The following is a 20,505-nucleotide window of genomic DNA, read 5'->3' on the forward strand; positions in this document are numbered from 1 at the left end:
GCCTCTAAAGGATATGAGCCTCCCAAGCCTGTGATGTCCCTCCTCCTCATGCACTCATATCTGCTAATGCATCAGCTAGAAATAAGGATTGCCTAATTTTCAGTGCTATTTAATAAGCACAATGTGTAGAAGAGCATCTTGTTGAGGACAGATTTAAACGGTAAGCAGTTGTATTGTTGAAAAATAAACATGCTGGTTTACTGTCCATCCAAAACCCATTTCCTGAAGTGTACTAAGGAATTTAGGCAGCACCCATTGTTGAGGGAGGGGGCACAACTTAAGAACAGACCAATCACCACTGAGAAGTCCAAATTTGAGAGTCTTTATTAAGCCGACTGGCTGACTGTCTCACACAATGCCCCAAGAATGGCTACTGGGAGAAGAGCCCTGACCATAAGGTTGCAGGGGTTCTTATACCAACAATTACATCAATCATAAGTGTCGTTGCTATGATTACAAATTACAAACTAACATCATGAAATCATTAGCAGAGGGAGAAGTGGGTCAAAATGACCCTACCTAGGTACAAACTAAAGAATGGTTACTAACATCCACACAATCATTTTTGACATCACTGTTCACATGGTACATTATCTAGGAGAAATAGGAATCAAAAGAGAACAATTTTTCATCACATAAGAATTGTCATTTTGTATTGCTAAACATGTCATGCTAAGTAACTTGTGATGGGTACAGAGGTGGGATGTTCCCATGGGAGAAGCTAAGCAATTTGTTGATGGGTACAGAGGCGGGGTGTTCCCATGGGAGAAGTTCATTTCCTACATAACATGGAGTCTCAGAGTAAAAGAGTAAAAAGTCTCAGGCTATATAGTCTGACCCATATAGCCTGGCCTGTAACATTTCCATGGAGCCAAACCTGTCAGTCCATCATACCCATGAGCCAATAAAAATTATTTAAACATAAATATATTAACTGTTCAATAAATGTTAGGATTTTCATAGCTTTGGTCTCTTATCATACAATAAAATATTTTTTTCTTTAAGATCAAATAGATGTGAGATCATCTGAGAAATCAATAACTGGAGGAAATTGTTTCTGTGATGGGGTGTTCATACTTTTTCTCCTTGACTTATAAATTAAACTATTTAAATTTTATATGACATATAACAATCTCACGTGATTTTTTTTTGGTGTTGGGAATTGAATGCAGGGCTACTCCACCACTGAGATACACCCCTACACCTTCTTTTTTTTTTTAATTTTGAGACAGGGTATCACTCAATTGCCTAGGCTGGTCCTGAATATTTCATCCTCCCATCTTACTCTCCAGAGTTGCTGGGATTCCAGGATTATAGGAGTGTTCCACCTCACCCAACTGAAATGAGGTTTTTAAATGGTCATTACTCTAAAATATCTTGTATTCTGAAGTATGCTATATATAGATATTGAGTTTTGAAGATATTCAACTTAAATCCATTTTTTCCCCTGCAGTGCTGGGGTCTGAGCCCAGGTCCTCAAGCACAATGGGCAAATCCTCCACCACTTGAGCTAGATCCCAGTCCTCAACTTAATTTTTCTGTGTCATCATTATTTATACATTAGGTCTTTCTCAAAATATAGCTCCAAGAACTACTTATTACTAGAAAGATCCTTATTCACAGTTTTCACAATAGTTTTACTGAAGAGTATTAATTTTGCTTATTACATTCAAACATGTTGATAGTATTTCAATTATTACCAACTTCATTTTGCTTTGCTTCCAAAATGTTAAATCATAAAATATTAACAGACCTTAAATATGCTTCTCATGTCTGGCTCAGTAATTCCCAGATGGGGCCCAGGAATGTTTATTTTTAACAAGTTCCTATATGATTCTAATGGACAGCATGAATGTATGGCCTCTCAAAGCAACAGCAACACTTCAAGCAGGCCAATGTCCAGGGTGAGACAAGTCCACCTTATAAGTGTGAGTTGACAGATGTGTGGAAGCTTTGCTTGAGAGACTTAGAGAAATTGAAAGAAATTGTTTATTCACCTCATCAAACTCTGATCAGTGGCTATTATCAGTGATTTATTTTCCCAATAAATCAGTAAGTAGTTTGGAACTAGGCTCAAGGTATAGGGCATGAGGTATGGTGGTATGGGGTAAAAGGGTTACTTCCTGTGAAAGGGAGAGAGCCCTGGTCACCAATTTTCCCAGTCATGTAAGAAAAAGCAATTGGATAAAATGGATCCATTTTTCTATGAATATTTTTCTGACTGCACACACTGAGGCAAGATATCCTTTCTTTAATTGATTCTTCCTTTATGGCCTAAACCCAGTTAAGACTGTATCCTTCATTTTGTTTGTGAGCAGGTATGAAATGTGCTGAAAATGCCAAAGATGGGAGGTTTTGTTGAGCTGGGTAAACAGACCTGGACAAAAGATCCAGACTCTCAGTGTTCAAAGGCAGAGAGAGGGGCCTTCTCTGGAGCCCTTGCCCATGGTGCCTCACCAAGGGCTCACCCAGTGTCCTGGGGAGGTATATGACTTAGCTTTCCATCACTGTGACAAAGTACCTGAGGAAAATGACTTAAAAAGAGTAAAGTTATATTTTGGTTCATACTTTCGGAGGTTAAAGCCTGTGGTTACTTGGCCCTATATTGCTTTAGGCCTCTGGCAAGTTACAACAACAGGAGAGGGGGCATGCTGTGAGCACAGCTGCTTATTCATATTAGCCAGGAAGTGGGTGAGAAAAGGGACCTGGGATAAAGTGCCATACAGTACTTCAAGAGCCCTCCCCCACCTTGGCCACACCTCTTTAAGTTTCCACTCCTCCCACTAGCTCACTGAGTTATGAATCCATTATGAATACTCCTAATTCATTTGTGAGGTTGTAGTCCTTATGACGAAGTCTCCTACCCAAGGCATCACCTCTGAACACTGTTGCACTGGGGACCAAATCTTCACCATTGGGCTTTGGAAGGACATTTAAGATCCAAACCATAACAATGTGCTCCAACCCCCAAAGTCTGATGTCTTCTTAACTGTGCAAACTGTATTCAGTCCATTTCAAGAGTTCCCATAGTCAATAGTTCCAACAGGGTACAAATATCCAAGTTCATAGTCTCTGAGACTCAAGGCAGACTCTTTGATGTGACTCACAAAACAAGTTACATACTCCTAAGATATAGTGCACAGGATAAATATTCTGATTTCCAAAGAGGTTGGGAAATAGTAAGAAGAAATGGATCTAAAGCAAGACCAGAACCCAGACAGGCAAACCTCAATTCCCGTAGCCCCATTTTTGGCATCTGTGGCACATTGTGGCATGAATGAACTCCAAAGGGTTTGGGCAGACCCCATCCCATTCCCTTGCAAGGCCCCTCTCATGGGATGGGTCCATTCGCTATTCACAGTGTCTTCTTTTGGCAGACATTCCACGTTTCTGTCATCTGTAACATCTCAGCATCTCCATTACATACCACGCTTTACTCTCCCAGCTTTCCAGATTGCCCTCTGTTGGATGCTGGTGATCCCATGCACTGCCTTTAAATCTGCTGGACAATGGAAACCTTGCTTTCTGAATGCCTGTAAACAAGCACCATGAAGAGGATGTCAGGGTCTGCCATGAGTGACAGCAATAGCAGGGCCCATTGGAACATGGCTGCAGTGGCCTCTGGGTGCCTGGAGAGCTAGGTGTGGTAAAGGAACCTTGGGAAAACAATTCTCTGACAAGGTCACTCTCTTGGGATGGATCTGTTCACTATTCACAGTATTTTCTTTTGTCAGACATTCCAACTCTATTGCAGAGTTAAGACTTTCAAAGGAGTTTACACTTTTATACCCTTTTATACCTTTTATACCCTTGAGTGGGATGGAGGGGTGTGGCCAGTTACTGAAAGGTCCTCGAAGCAGCTTTTTCATAGTCCCAGTGCAAAGTACTCTTTCTACTTCTTTCTAATGTCTTCAGCAAACACACTCTTCTTCCTCCTCTCAACTTTATATCAGCTGCTTTTCTGGCCAAACTGAAAGTTTGAAAAGTCTTTCTGTTCTGCTTTTGGCTCTCATTTCCCCCTGTAAACCTGCTTAAAGGCAGACCCCAATACCCACACCAGAGCCTGAATGCTGGACTTCTTGGAAATTTCCTCTATCAGATTAATTATTCTGTCACCTTTAAACTCATGCTCACGCAGTGTCTCAATGCAAGGACAAAACATAGACACAGTTTTTATCAGAATGTAAGATGAATCAGAAACCTTATCAACACAGACTTACTCTTGTTTCCTATCAACATTCTTTTCTTCTGAGCCACCACCAGTCAAGTATTCACGATCCGCTGAAGAGGTTTAAGCTTTTTCTAGCTTTCTTCTCCAATCTTTTTCAAATTCTTCCTGTAAACCAGTTCCAAAGTCTTCTTAAACCCATGGTCAGGTATAGTCACAGCAATGATCCCATTTTTGGTACCAATTTTCTGTGTTAGTTTTCTGTCACTGTGGAAAACAAGGTAAAAGAAAGAAATACTTATTTGGCTCATGATTTCAGTCCCTAGTGTTTTGGCTCCATCCTGTGGGCTTCTCATAAGGCAGAGCAGTACCACAGGGAACTGGAGGTGGAGGAAAGCTAATCGTCAATGGCCAGGAAGCAGGTAAAGAGGGAAGGTGCTAGGGACAAAAATATACCCTTTAAGGGCATGCTCCCACGAACTATTTTCTCCTCTTGGACCCACTTCCTAATGATTCTACCACATCCCAATATCTCATTAAGCTGAAAAATCCATCAATGAATCAATCCACTTATGAAGTACCAACCTTCATGATCCAATCACCTGCCAAAGGCCCCCTACCTCTAAACCCTGTAACATTTGGGACCAAGACTTCAACACATGAGTGACTGAGGGACATTTAAGATCCAAACCACACCAGGAGACACTCAGACATTGCTTAGAATGTTGCTGGAAGCCTTGGAGTCAAAGGATTCACAATTCAAATGCACTCTCATCTTCTTATCATCTATGTCACTGTGGAATTGACACTGAACCCTGCAAGTCTTAGAGTTCATATTCATCCAATGGTCTTTATTGAGCACTCACTTCATATCTTTGTGCTAACAGCCAAGGATACACACACCCATGAGATATAGTGAATTTCTGCCCCATGACAAAATGGGAGGCAAGATTTCAGCCTCAAGACCAAAGGACCTGTTCAGTGAGGTGGATCATAGGAGAATACATGACAGCATTCAATAGAATAGCATTCAGTTACTATCCACTTCCTTTGCCCAGCCATGCTCTCTAGAGACTCACCTCCTCAAATGTCAAGGGAGGGTTGGAGGAAAACCATGTTGGCTTGGGCAGGATATGCTGCACCTGCCCTACAGAGTGCACCCTCACGATGCCATTGCATGTGTTCTTGACTCCCACCCAAGTTCATGTTGTCTGTGGGGCATTCGAAAGGACCATGGGTCCTTCCCTTACAAAGAAAGTAGAAATATCTCATAGGAGTCAGACCCAAGTCTGACAAGATAGTCAAGGCATCCATCTGACTCGGTGATTGAGAGAAATCCTCTGGTGACTAGAAGATGGACAAGAGAAACCTGATGGAGCAGGGAGTCGACTGATAAACCTGGGACTGGACTCTGCTTAAATATTCCCAGGAGTAACATGTGTGTCAGTCTGACCCAGGTTCAGAGGAATCAGGGTGTGAGAGCAGGATGGCTCTGCCTCCCTGAGACTCAGTTGCCTCACCTGCCAAAGGGTAACAAAAACATCCTGGTTCTCGTTTGACCTTGATCTGATCTATGTCTAGCTTGCCATTCACTCCAGGTCCATCAGTGTGGTCACACACTCAGAGCTTCTTGGACTTTCACCCCTCTAACCTCATTTGTGCACAGGACCTTTGTCCTTGCTGTTTTCTCTGCCTAGAAAGTACTCCCCAGATCCTGCCAGGTCTGGATGCGCTTCCTCAGTTCGTTCTTATAGACAGAATGTTGGATGCTGTTTTGTGTTCCCTCTGCCACACCTTAGCTTTTTGGATGGGAGTGTTTCGTGTATTTTCACTTGAAGCAAGCCCTGATGAGGGAGGAGTTTCTTCTTTCCTCTTGCTGTTTGTCCTACAGTCCTAGAGCTGCTTTTGCCCTCATTTCCCCCATGCTTGTCTTCTTTCCTGCTTAGCTGATTTTTTTAAAAGAAGAGGAATATCGTCTTTTCTTTTTAAGTTATTGATGGACATTCATTTATTATTTACTTATATGCCATGCTGAGAATCAAACCCAGTGCCCCACACATGCAAGGCAAGCACTCTGCCACTGAGTCACAACCCCAGCCCTTAGCTGATTTTTTAAAAAATATTGTTTTACTTGTCAATGGACCTTTATTTAATTTATCAATATGTGGTGCTGAGAATTGAACCCAGTGCCTCATACATGTTAGGCAAGTGCTCTGCCACTGAGCTACAGCCCCAGTCCTTAGCTGATTTTTGTAGTAAAACATGTTAATTCCCACCCCTTTCATTTGTGTGATGTACTGTAACTAATTTCTTCATGATTCCCATGGGATTCCACTTAACATAGGAAAGTTATGCCTGGCTCTACGTGGACTATAATGGCATGAATTCGTGAAGATTGCAAGTGCTGCTCCTGTGCAGCTCTCACACCCATTCTAAGTCACTGCTGTCACAGAGGTACGTGCTTATATATGCATTGTGTTTCCAAGAACATGGACTCATGGTTGGAGGGTTTTGCTACATTCATCTCTTAAATCATGAAGAAAACAAAAGCAGCCCTGGCTTGTGTGGGTATTATGAGTCTGCCTTCACCAGCGCTCTTCCTACCTCCATCCAGCTCTGAGTTCCTGTCTGGTGTCCTTCAGTTCAGGACTCCCCTTCTAGCTTTGTTTTCTCGTGACGTTCATATTTATGCAGCTTCCCTTAATTGTACAGACTACGACCTCCCCTCCACCCGCAGGGCTGCAAACATGTCTGTGGTTGGCACTGGTGTCTGCAGAGTGATACTAATTATAAAACCAATCACATGGCTTTCTCCTCACCTCAGAGCTCATCTGATCCCTGCTGCCTCCTGTGTCAGAGTTGAAGGATCAAGGCAGGGTCCCCAAGCTGGATGCTGCCACCACACCACTGACACATGGGCCAGCTGCCCGTCAGAGACTGGGGTCGTCCCCTTAGGAAGCAGTCAAGAAGTAGAACCTGTGGGGAATCTGTTTCTAGTGCTCACACTCAGCCAGCATTTCCTTTGACTTGATTTTCTTAGATTTAAAATTTTTGTTTAAAAAATTATCTAGAAATATTTAAGTTTTCTATAACCAAAAGGCATATAAGGTAACACACACAAACAAAAATTTGGCTTTGAACACTGCGTCTGAGGCTTTATGTGCCCAATTTAAAAGGGAAGATGATGCATAATGGCTTGATTAATAACATTAAAATGAATAAAAATTAAACTTGATACATTAATTTGTTTCAGGAAATTTTAATAATTTCTACCACTTACTATGGGTAATATATAAATAAGTCATATTTATATTCACCAAAGCTTTTGTGAGTGCTGAAAATTTCAATATGATAATTTCCAAATTCAGGTGAAGGTTGTTTGAAATCCAGGTGGTTTCCAGTTTTCCCTCTAGGAAATTTCCCCAGGATAGCATCCTTCACATATGTAATTATTAAGTGTGATTTTTTAAATGACTTTTGTGCTGAATTGTGGTCATCATCAAGTATATTATTAACAGATGCTAGATAGATGGGTCAGGAGAAGTGCAACAGGTGTCGACTTTGCTGTTGTGCGTGAAACGACCTGGAGTTGCAGATCCTCCTGCACTTCTGCCCTGTCCTTGAACTTTGTGATGCCGGTACTTTTATATTTCTGCAAGTGGCATGTTTCTTATTTTTCTTCATATGTTTTTGTGTTACTTCCAGGTGTTGACTTTAAGATCAAAACTGTAGAGCTAAGAGGAAAGAAAATTCGATTACAGATCTGGTGAGTGGCAGAGTTTGCCCCAGTAGTGTGCGCGTGTGTTGAACAGTCCACATGCTTGTCTACTAAAATGAACCGTGTGAGCTGGCCCACCGCCCAACTTCTCTGCTCCTCACTCATTGTCAGATCAGATGAACAGCATTTCGCCCATGGGAGAATGCAGCAGCACCTTCTTCTTTGAGACTGCATTTGCACACGAGGCGATGTGTTGCTCTCTTGAGAACTAGTTGGGAGTCTTTACACCTCTGCTTTTAAATCACTTGACATGATCTCAAAACTGCCATCACTAACATGGTGGCTGAAATGCATGTCTCCATGTCTTTAACGTTATTTTGTGTGGTAATATTCAAAAAGAGCCCACTGTGTTCACAACCAGATTGGCAGGAGGCAAAGGCACATCACCTGGGGACAGTTCAGCGTGGGCAGGCACACCTCTTCTAGCTGTTCTGCAGGTGCCCCTCTGCCTGCCAGAAGTGAATCCAGAGGCCCCTTCCTGAGGAGAAGCTCCTTTCTCTGGTCAAATCAGAACAAAAAACCAAACCAGCTGCGTTGTAACCGTGTTTAGCACTCATAGCTTTCCCGGCTCTGTTACCATCCTAAGGTAGCCTCTAAATAAAGTTGTCAGAGACCTCTCTGGAAGAAAGGATAGGCTCTGGACTGGTGGAGCTTGAGAACTGGTGTAGCTGAGCTGTGCTAAGGAGGTGTTGTGTTTTCCATGATGCCGGTGCAGTGCACTCAGCCTACTAACTCCTCTCAGCAGCTCACCCTCAGCTCTGACTGTCTGTCCACCATCTTTGTGTTTGGTGTCATCTTCATTAATCACTGCTTCATCTGTGGCATTGCTGGTTATCTAATGCTTGGATGTTAGGCCATGTCTCCATCCTTCATTCATGTCCCTGTCTGGGCCATTGCTGGAGCTGAGCCAGCATGACTCACATTCCGAGGGGTCTGAGGTGAGACCTCCACTTGATCATCTGCAACTCCATAACCCACATTGAGGGGTTTGGGGGTTTTGTTTTAGACTTGATTATGCAACATTAAAGTCTAAACAGTGAATAATAAAAAACTAGGTATTTCTTATATTAGCCTCTGAAAAGGCAGCACAGTTTATTTTTCACATTGCTACCCATGTGCAACTATGCAGGGGCTTCCCTGGAACTCTGCCCCCCAAGACTGTACTGGTGGCTCTGGGTACATCTGGAGGTTGACTTCAGTGTCTTTGACTGATCTGGGCCAGCCCTCCTTATGGAATTCCAGTCCACAAAGAAGAGGGTGATGGTGGGATTCCAGGATCACATGGTGCACTCAGACTGCTTTCCCCCAATGCAAAAGCATTCTTCACAAGAACTCTCTTGCTTCCCTCTTGACTCCAATCTTCTAGATTTATCAGCTGTCAACCTGAGATTGGTAATGAATAATGGAGCGAAGAACATTGAGATGATGCATTGGATTTATTGAAATGTTGATTCAAAAGTTTTCTACATGGAATAGTCCAGGATTCATTAGGAAGTAGGACTTGTTTTCTCCTGAAGGGGTTTCAACAGTGAATCATATATCCACAATATTCCAACCACTTGGTTAACCATATAATTACTCAAAATAAGATTTTTTATCTTCTGAAATAATTTATTTAAAAGATTTTTTAAAAACATGCTAGAGTGTAGTTTGGTGGTAGAGAACTTACCTAGCCTGCACAAGGAAGGTTCTGGCACTACAAAAAAGAACAGGGTGGGGGAGATGAAAAACCTTTCTCTTCATTTTTGCTATGTAGTACATAAAAAGGAGATATTGGAATCATGGTTCTCATTTATATTACTTATTTTAAATGTGGGTTCATTGTCCCTCTTTCAAAATGCTTGGGACCAGAAGTGTTTTAGATTTCATAATATTTGCCTAAACATCATGAGATACTTTGGAGGTGGGATCCAAGTTCTGAACATGGAATTCTTATATGTTTCATATACACCTTCACCATAATAGCCTGAAGGTCATTTTAAGTACTATTTTTAGTGAGCCTCCTTTTTTTTTTTTTTTTTTTTTTTTTTTTTTTTTTTTTTTTTTTTTTGCGCTAGGGATTGAACTCAGGGCCTTGTGTGTGCAAGGCAAGCACTCTACCAACTGAGCTCCATCCCCAGCCTGTGCCTACATTTTGATTTCAGCTTGTCACTTGAGATCAGGTATGGAAATTTACACCTGGGGACATTTTAGGTTGTGGCTCAGGGATGCTCAACCTGTATGCATGGCTTGTTTTGGAGAAAAGAGCCATCCTTGTGCTGTTGAAATGTGTTTTGTCACAATCATGAGGTTGTATTTCACTGCAGTTGGTTGAGGGCGAGGGGGCAGTCAGTAGAGTCAGACAGCTCTTCATGGGGACACAGGACTGTGCTGGTTGTTAGCAACCAACCTCTGTTTCCCACACTGTCCACCCACAGACACATCACCTGTCAGTGTTCAGAGGGACTTGTTAGAGCAAATGCATTTTTTCATGGTCATTTCTGTTTATAGCCAATCTAAGCAAATATTCACTCTAGAGAGAGTCCTAAAAGTTTAAGTACCAAAAGCTGCTGTTGTCTTTGTCACAGTTCTGTATCACATTTTGTCATTAACACATTTTTCAGTTCCCTGATTATCTGTGGTCAAAAAAGGGTCATTTTTCTCTTCTCTCTGGAGAAATGTTTCTACATGAGTGTAGATAAGAACTTGAATGTAAGTGTTGCTAAAATGTATTGACTAGCATATAGTTTTACAAAATTACATCCAAATGCTCTCTTGGGAATTATTCACCTTGAACTTGGAGTCATTGTGTTTAGATGGATTGAAGCCATGAGATATGTCTCCTACGTGGAAGCGTAGGATTAAAACGCATCATCCTCTCAGTCCAGTCTTCACTGCTGGGGAATTTTGTTTCAACTGGTGTTTTAGGTTGGCATCAGTTAATTCTCTGTTTGTAAGAAGTAGAATATTTCATATGCTAAAATTGGTTTTTGCCCTGCAAATTAGTAACTGTATCATGTACATGAATATATTAGATACAGGAAATAAGAATCTTTGCATTGTTTAAGCATTGTTTAAACTGAACTGGGAAACCAAATTGCAGGAGTTTTCAGTTTGGAAAAATGCTTTTGTGGTGAATGATGATTTAGCTGACATCACTTCTGCAAATTTCTGTAAATCAGCTTTTGATCGTTACAGTGAAAATTCAAGTTCATGGAGATAAAGAACACAAATATTAAGATTCTGTATCTTCACAGAATAATAGAGGCATAATTAGTGCTTTGCCTTGTTACTAAATTTTTTGAAATTTAATAATTTAATGAAATTTAAATATCATTTTTTGTGGAATTTTTAAGGTATAGGAAATAATCGTTGAATGGAAAAATTTCATTTACCCTATCCTTTGTTCATACGCGATAGCATATAAGTTAGTGTATAAGGGAAAGAAGTAAAGGTGCTTTTGAGAGGAATAGAAAATAGTTTCTCAGTCCAAACATTTTGGGAATATGGCATATTTTCTCAAAGGAACATGGTTTTCCACCTGAAATATTCAGTTAGGCACAAAAAGATGGAATTTGGGGCATGGATTTAAATTGGAAATGGTGAATTAATTGGGTTCTTTGTAAACCCCATATTTAAAAAGCTAATTTCCAATGTTCTTACTTTGAAAAATATGTGAAAGGATCACATATTTTGATTGTGGTATTACAGGTATTAACATTCCTGTGGCTGATTCTCTGAGTTTTCAGAGAAGATTATTCTGGATAGTTTGTTGATCTTGCTTTATAATCTAGCCCAATGCATCCAATTTAGTTGTTAATTCATGTGCAAAGATACCTTGTATCTTATATAGTTAAGTCAGCCAGAATTTTTCCTATTGGCTAAAGGGGAGGGAAATAGGCATGTTTCTCATGTGTATTCACAGAGAAGCAGCAATAGTATACATATTTGCCCTGGGATCTGCAGTTGCTTGCTTTTGCTGTTGTTTGGGAACTGATTTTTGTTGCTATTTCCTAGGGACACAGCAGGTCAGGAGAGATTCAACAGCATTACCTCAGCTTATTACAGAAGTGCCAAGGGGATCATATTAGTGTATAATATCCCTAAGAAGGAGATATTTGATGATTTGCCAAAATGGATGAAGATGATTGATAAGGCATATGTCACATTTTTCTGTCAAATGTGAACTCTGTGGGTATCAACCATTATGAAAGGAAGAAGAGGGAAACACAGGAGGGAGCCTGATTTTGCAAAATAAACATCATTTGATTCATATCACAACCCCTGGTATTTAGTACTGTGTGATAGATGAGTTAGTGAAGATCTAAATTAACCAGAATTAGCTGATAATAAAGCTAGGGTTTTCATCCTACTACACTGGACTCTCTGACTTAAACCCATGCTCATTCTACTGTACCCAGTTGCTTCCATGGCATTGGATACAGGACACTCACGTTTCTGCAGAAAGACTACTTGGCTGCTCCTTTCATGCACTTGAGGAAATGGCCTTGTTCATAGTGCCTGTGGGCTGTCCTGGGGCACCTGCCCTCAGCATCGTAGATGTCTTTGGGATCCTCTTTTGGAACAAGAGATTTTTCCTTTGATTCATGATTGACTTTATAGGAATTCGGTGTCTGTACAATTGATATAAACTGCATTGTCCTCTAGGAGATGTGCATCCCAAATGTACATTTAGAAGGAGAGCAATTTGGGATAAGATGTGTTACTATAGAACTGACCACAATTTGAGAGTTTTCTTCCCCTTATGCAACCATTTGATGTCTAATTCCTTTCTATCACAAGCACATCTAATACAAATTTGGGTTTTGTCTACAAATTGTACAGAAACCCAGTTGTAGTTTGTCTATAGTTGTACTGCTGATTTTGAAGAAGGTTTGTTTGCAGGTTTCAGTGTGTACCTCTTGAAATGTGTTAAAGAACCAGACTTAAAAACATTAAGCAGACCTAGGTGGGGTGCCTGCCCTCAGCTCACTCCACACTTGGCCTGAGTCACTGGATACTGAGTTGTCCTCATGCCCAAGTCGTACCTATCCAGGCCCATTTTACCAGCTGCCCAGCATGCTGAGCACTAAGAAAATTTTGCAAAAGACCCAAGTGTGAAGGAGACTGTAGTCTCAATCCACCTTCCTGAGGATTGGTTTGAGAATATTTGGAAGATAAAACAGCAGAGTGATTTAAGGCGTGAAGGTGAGGTCATCAATGAACTACATGTGCATAAGGAATCTTCATGGCTCTTCACTGGATTCATGTTCAGAAAATGGATGTGTTAGGACTATCAAAGGGTACAATTTTCAGCCTCGTGACATCAAAAGATTATCCATCAGACACCTGTTGAAGCCCAAATGAAGGATTGGTGGTTTTTATTAAAGGTCTCCAAGTTCCAAAAAAGTAAACTAGGAAAACTTTTAGCATCATTACCCACATATTAGAAGTACATACAGCAAAGCTAGCAGAAGCCTAATAATATATAGCCCTGCCTAACTTTCAGAATTAATGGTGATTAAAGGCAATTTAGGAAGTAAATAACTAAAGGGGAGGAGTAAAAAATCCAGAGTGTTGCTTAATATAAATAAGTCTAGGCCAGTTGTGTTCGTTGGATGGCAGTAATCAAAGTTAGGATTCTTCCCATTCAGAGTGTTAGAGACTGAGATCCTATTCTTTGGGTGGTTACATTCCTGAAAACGGCTCTTAGGTCCTTGAGAGATGCTCTGAGCTGCAGAAAATCATATTTACAATTGGAGGTTTTTCTTTTTTTTTTAAGTAAATGTTGAGCAGGTGGTTGTGGCCCATTGACCAAGGGATTGGTTTCAGAAACCTCAGAGTGTTCTCCTAAGAAATGTAGAAGGGGACAGTCCTTGCTGTAGTCTAAAATTTCTGAAACTAATGTGATGAATATAAAACCAAAGGAAGCTGAGCATGATACCCATGATCCTAGCTACCTGGGAGGCTAAGGAAGAGGATTGCAAGTTTGAGACCAGTCTGGGATACTTAGTGAGACCCTGCCTCAAAATTAAAGGCTTGGGTGTTTAGCTCAGTGATAGAGTGCTTGCACACACCGCTGGGTTCAACCCCAGTACAGCCAAAAAAATAAAAGTAAGAAAGAAATACAAAGGAAGAAATGTCCTAAATCCTAAGGGCCCCTTTAGGTACTGGAGGTTGTGACTTTGCCAAGGATTTGAGCTCCGCTGCTCACCTCCCTTTGGTTCTTGAGTCTTGCATTTTGCCATTGTAGAAGAGCTATCATTCCTTGGGTGCTCACCATGTGCCAAGCACTGACACCCTTGCTTGGCCAAGGAACTCGCCAAGGCTACACAATTCAGATGTCTTTTGATGAAGTCTGTTTCAAATACTTTTAGAAATACATAAAATTTAAATGAGTTACTCAATATTTGAACCTTTTTAAAGAGAGAAATTCTGTTGCCTACATATTTTAGGAATTTTATTAGTGTGACTTGACTTTTATTCCTGATTATAAATTAATGATCGTTCATTCATAAAATTGGAAAATCAAGAAGAGCACAAAGGTAAACTTAAAATCCTGGATTCACTCCATTTAGTTTTACATTCTGCTTATTTCACTAAGCATTCTGTCTTGAGGACCTTCCTTCGTCATTAAGTGTTCTTCCAAAGCATAGGGGTTTGTTTCTATTTTAAATGACTGTGTTTTGTTTCATTCTCAATCCATATTGTTGAACTTTTGGTCTTTTTCAATGGATGACCATTTTAAGTATGGCCTACTTTTCAAATCATTTCCTTAAGACAGGTCTTGGGAATGTCAGGTCAAAGGCCAAGAACATGGTGGTCTTAAGCATGTCACCAAAGTACTTTCTAAAAGCTGTGAGCCCTGTCCATCACCAGTCCTGCCTGGGGTCCAGGAGATGCTCGCAGATGGTGGGAGGGAATGAGCATGGGAATCAATGAGTGACAACTATTGTGCTGGTTTACCCTTGCTTTCTTAGCATATGACAAGTGCCCGCCTTTGAAATTCCACAGTTGACTTCAGAAGACACTGAACTTCTCTTAGGTGGAAATGAAATGTACTGTGAAAGGGACAGAGAAATCTCCAGACAGCAAGGTGAACAGATGAGGGAGTGGGGATCCCCAGAGAAGTCGTGGTTCCCACATTCTGCATCTTACTGTCTTTTCATAAATTGCATGTTCTTTTAAATCACAAAATAATTGTCAAGTAGTGGTCACTGAATCACATCCTTCTCATTTGTTTGTTTTTTCCCTCTCTCTGCTCCTTTAAATTCATTTTGAAGTGGAAGGGAAAATAAAACATGTTGTCATGTACTTGTATTGTCTAAGCTGACCTTTTATTCCAAAAAACATTTTTTAAGTTATAAAATTGCTTCCATAATTTTGTCGTTTGCTACTGTATTTTCAACTTCCTTGACTTTTGCTAAAGATTCAGTCATGGTGAGAAGTAATGTGAGTCACATTTTAAATGTCAGATACATTGTATGTTTTAGAACCTTGTGCATGTAATTCCCGTTAAAGGTCCTAATATCATCCCAGGAATTTTGTATTTAATATGTATATGCACATGTGTGCCTGTGTGTGTGTTACAATGTAGGAATTTGCTATATTTTTTATATTAATATTTGTGTATAAATGGGTCTTTACAGATCTTTAGACCCCACTTCTCTTAAAGCTGAAGCGCAAAGGCCATGGCTCCCCACCAGAAGCCAGGCCTAATGCACAAACACTGGTCCCTGCTCTGCTTCACACAAAGAAAACAGGTATGTGTGTCTTCTCAGTTTACCTGGTAGATAACTGGGATGTGGTTCAGTGAAGGAAGTGCCAAGGACAACTTCTATGTAGACGAGATATTTCTGAAACTTGTTGACAATATTCTGAAAAAGGTAAAAAAGAATCTATGAAAGAATTTAATCTAAAACCTGTTTTTTCCTTTATTACTATTAATCTGTTGAGAAATTACATTTAGAAACCAAAGTACAGTGGTTGTACTTTGATTCAGGAACTGGGTGTAACTGTTAACTGCACAGACAGCTTGCTGCGTAGCTGTTTCCTATCCGGGGGTTTTTGGTGTTCTTAGGGTTGATGGACAATATTTTGGATTGTCCTTGAAATGCATTTTGAAATGACTCACACAAGGTACAATAATCATGCCAGGAGGGAGAGGGACTGCAGCTCAGTGGAAGAGAATTTGCCTCGTCTGCATGACACCCTGGGGGCCTTCCCTAGCACTGCAAAAATGAATAAAAATAAGTTGAGATAAAGAATGAGGGGCTGCCAATTAGAATGGCGATTATCAAGAATGCAAGCAACAATAGGTGTTGGAGAGGATGTGGGGAAAAAGGTACACTCATACATTGCTGGTGGGACTGCAAATTAGTGCAGCTACTCTGGAAAGCAGTATGGAGATTCCTTAGAAAACTTGGAATGGACCCACCATTTGACCCACTCCTTGGCCTATACCCAAAGGACTTAAAGTCAGCATACTACAGAGATACAGCCACATCAATGTTCATAGCTGCTCAATTCATGATAGCCAGATTGTGGAACCAACCTAGATGTCCTTCAATTGATGAATGGATAAAAAAACTGTGGTATATATATATGTATATATATACCATATATATACATATATATACAATGGAATATTACTCAGCTACAAAGAATAATAAATTTATGGCATTTGCAGGCAAATGGATGAAATTGGAGAATATCATGCTAAGTGAGATAAGCCAATCTCAAAAATCCAAAGGACGAATGATCTCACTGATAAGTGGATGATGACACATAATGGGGGGTGGGAGGGGTGCAAGAGTGGAGGAAGGAGGGACTGTATAGAGGGAAAAGAGAGGTGGGAGGGGTGGGGAGGAGGGAAAAAATAAAAGAATGAATTTGTATCCAACACCTTTCCTACTTAAATTTCCTGAGCAAGTCAACCAAATTGTAATTAAAAAATTAATGTCAAAATTGGGTCAAATAAGCCTAAAGAGTCTCAGTTTTAATGGACAACTACTAAACATCATTACCCTATGTAAATGTATGATTACGCAAATGGTATGCTGTTCCTCCATGTACAAATAGAAACAACATGTATCCCATTTGTTTACAATTAAAAAAAAAAAAAAAAAAGAATGAGGGACTGGGGTGTAGCTCAGTGGTAAGAGGACTTGCCTAGCATGCACAAAGCCCTGGGTGCCATCCCCAGCACTGCAAGCAAATGAATTAAGTACCATTCTTGACTTGATACTTGCTTTTCTTTTTTTCCTGTTTTCCTACAAGAATTAAGATCAATATAGACGGTGGAGACCTAGGAAAGTACACAGACTTCTCGCTGAGGACAGCCCCTGGGCACTCGCCTTCTCTTGCATGCCACTTCCTATAGGAGCCTCTGTTCTTTACACAGGTCTTTTGGTAATGCTGAGTTGCAAGGAAATTGTTTGACAGCTTCATTGAGCAGCAGGACTTTCTTCAGGCAACTGTAGGCCTATATTTAAAGGTTTTCGTAAGTACTTAAATTTATTTATACAGTTTACACCTTGGTATCTGCCAGGGTTTGGTTCCAGAGCCCCTGAGGATCCCAACCTCAATGGATATTCAAGTCCTTTATATAAAACAGCATGGTATTTGCATAGAACCAACACGTAGCCTCTCATACACTTTAAATCATGTCTAGATTATTATGATTCTTAATACAGTGTTAGTACCATGCAGACAGTTGTTAGGCTGTCCTGTTTAGGGAATAATGACAAGAAAAAAAAAGTCTGCATATTCAGTACAGGTGTTAATTTTGAACTGCTGCTCATTGGGTATCTCTCTGCAGAAAGAAGGTTAAAATTAGTATCATAATTGCTTTTCATTCCCATGAATCAAGTAATGACTAAATAAGTCTTATTTGTATTCAACACCTTTCCTACTTAAATTTCCTGAGCAAGTCAACCAAATTGTAATAAAAAATTAATGTCAAAATTGGGTCAAATAAGCCTAAAGAGTCTCAGTTTTAATGGACAACTACTAGTAAATTTGATTAATGAACTACAGAAATTGTAGCTATTAAAAAATGTTTGCATAAATGTGCTACTTGATTAAGAATTTCACATTATAGGGTGGGGATTGTGGTTTAGAGGTAAAGGGCTTGCCTGGCATATGTGAGGCCCTGGGTTAGATCCTGAGCACCACACATAATAAAATAAACTAAAGGTCTACTGACAACTAAAAAAATATTTAAAAAAAAAGAATTTCACATTCCACAGGCTAACTCATTAAGGTGCTGAATCCCTTTAGCTGTTATATAATTAAAGATGGTTTTTCTCAGATTATAATCCTGTGGTCATGTACAAGAATCATATTACATCAAAACTGATTGCAACTCTACTATCTACTGTCATGTATAACTAATTAGAACAAATTTTTAAAAATTAATGAAAAAACTGATTTCAGGTATAAAGCAATAGAACATATAACAGGAGTTATGTTCAATGTTTGAAAATTACCACAGTATTTATCAATGGGGACTTCAGCTAAATCATTTTTAATTCATTTTCATTTTTTGAACTGAGGTTGGGCTCCCATGGAAATGTAGCCCTCGGGCACTTGGGGAGCTGGTCCTGTGCAGAAACCTCACTTCTCTCTGCATTGCAAAGCACCTGGGGATGCATGGCATAGAAGTGGCACACAAGAGTGTAGCTATGTTGCTGTTGCTGAAATGGCACCTGGATCACTACAAGGTGGCTGAAGACACAAAGACAAAATGAAAAAGGGTGGTAAGTTGATTTCATGATATTTTTGTCATTTGGATTTGCTTCAAAATTTAGCAATGCATGTTCCCACTTTAACAGTCACAAATACACCTGGAAATTTCCACATAGGACTTGCTTGTTGGCAACTTCCATGCTGTATCAATTGGGATACAGGGTCCCTGCTGAAGTACTGAATTCATTGGGTTTTTAGTTCCTCCAGCAGGAAGTTCTGTATGTTATACTAAAATAAATGAAACATTAATCAGTTTCCCCTCTGTGCTGCTCTTGTTTTCTTAGTTTTATACCTTGTGGGATGAACACAATTAATTCAACCCTCACTGTGGGTTAAACTTCTAAACTTCACCTACATGACTTGGGCCTTTCAAGTGGATGTACCAGTAACCTAGCAATGCTCTGATCTCAGGTGTTCTTGAAGTTCTGATTCCAGAGAGCTACAAGCACTGTCACTGTTGCATATAATCATCCTGCGCTAGATGACGACACCTTGGCCTCATTGCTAGTGTGGAACAAGTTTTAAAGTATTTAAACACTACCCCAACCTCTGCTTGGAGAAGAATGCTATTATCGTTTAGGTACAGGTTGAAGAGGGAAGAGAAGTTTTCCTGTGATGAACCTGATAGGAAACTGGGTCATCTCTCCCATTGGAAATGCTTGATTCCACCAAAATGAATGACCAGTCAGTTTCCTCTGACTTAAACAATCTATTATTACTAATAAAAGATATCAATTGTCATTAATTTCCTGTTAAAAATTGCCACAATATTTTTTTTTTTTCCAGCTGGAATCATGGAGGTTGCTGAAGAGAAGAAAAAGAAGGTTCCTGCTGTGCCAGAAACCCTTAAGAAAAAGTGAAGGAATTATGCAGAGCCGAAGCTAAAGCACTTGAGGAAGAAGTTTGCCCAAAAGATGCTTCGAAAGGCAAGGAGGAAGCTTATCTATGAAAAAGCCAAGCATTACCACAAGGAATATAGGCAGATGTACAGGATGGAGATTCAAATGGCTAGGATGGCAAGAAAAGCTGGCACCTTCTATGTACCTGCAGAACCCAAACTGGCATTTTTCATCAGGATCCAGGGGTATCAATGGTGTGAGCCCAAAGGTTCGGAAGGTGTTACAACTTCTTCGCCTTTGCCAGATCTTCAATGGCACCTTTGTTAAGCTCAACAAGGTTTCAATTAACATGTTGAGGATTGTGGAACCATATATTGCATGGGGTTACCCAAACCTGAAGTCAGTAAATGAATTCCTCTACAAGCCTGGCTATGGCAAAATCAATAAGAAATTGCCTTGACGGATAACCCTTGATTGCACGATCTCTTGGTAAATATGGCATTATCTGCATGGAGGATCTGATTCAGGAGATCTACACTGTTGGAAAATGCTTCAAAGAAGCAAATAACTTCCTGTGGCCTTCAAATTTTCTTCTCCAAGAGGTGGCAAGAAGAAAAAGACCACCCATTTTGTAGAAGGTGGAGATACTGGCAACAGGGAAGACCAGATCAACAGACTTATTAGAAGAATGAACTAAGGTATCTACCATCATATTTTTTGTGGGTCAGTTAATAAAACAGTACCTGCCGTTGATATAAAAAAATTGCCACAATAATATTTTAAATTAAAAAATAATGACTTTCAGGAGGACAGTGAAATAAAGCTTCTCATTAACAGTTCTGAAGGTTAAGAACTGAAAATTAATTCTACCTGTATACTCTAACAAATTATTTTGAAGATTTAGGAAATCAGTTGAAAACTATGGATCTGAAATGAATACTTTACGAGATGGGGAAAGTTCTATCTATCATCTATTACTCTATCTATATTTG

At 40.0% G+C, this 20,505-nt stretch overlaps 1 pseudogene; it reads left to right on the top strand.

Annotated features, from left to right (window-relative positions):
• The first annotated feature begins 19,468 nt into the window (after positions 1–19,468).
• Positions 19,469–20,210, top strand: LOC124965807 (60S ribosomal protein L7-like; annotated as a pseudogene).
• Positions 20,211–20,505: the final 295 nt, after the last annotated feature.

Source organism: Sciurus carolinensis, chromosome 15 (assembly GCF_902686445.1).
Source record: "Sciurus carolinensis chromosome 15, mSciCar1.2, whole genome shotgun sequence".
NCBI classification, from domain to species: Eukaryota; Metazoa; Chordata; class Mammalia; order Rodentia; family Sciuridae; genus Sciurus; species Sciurus carolinensis.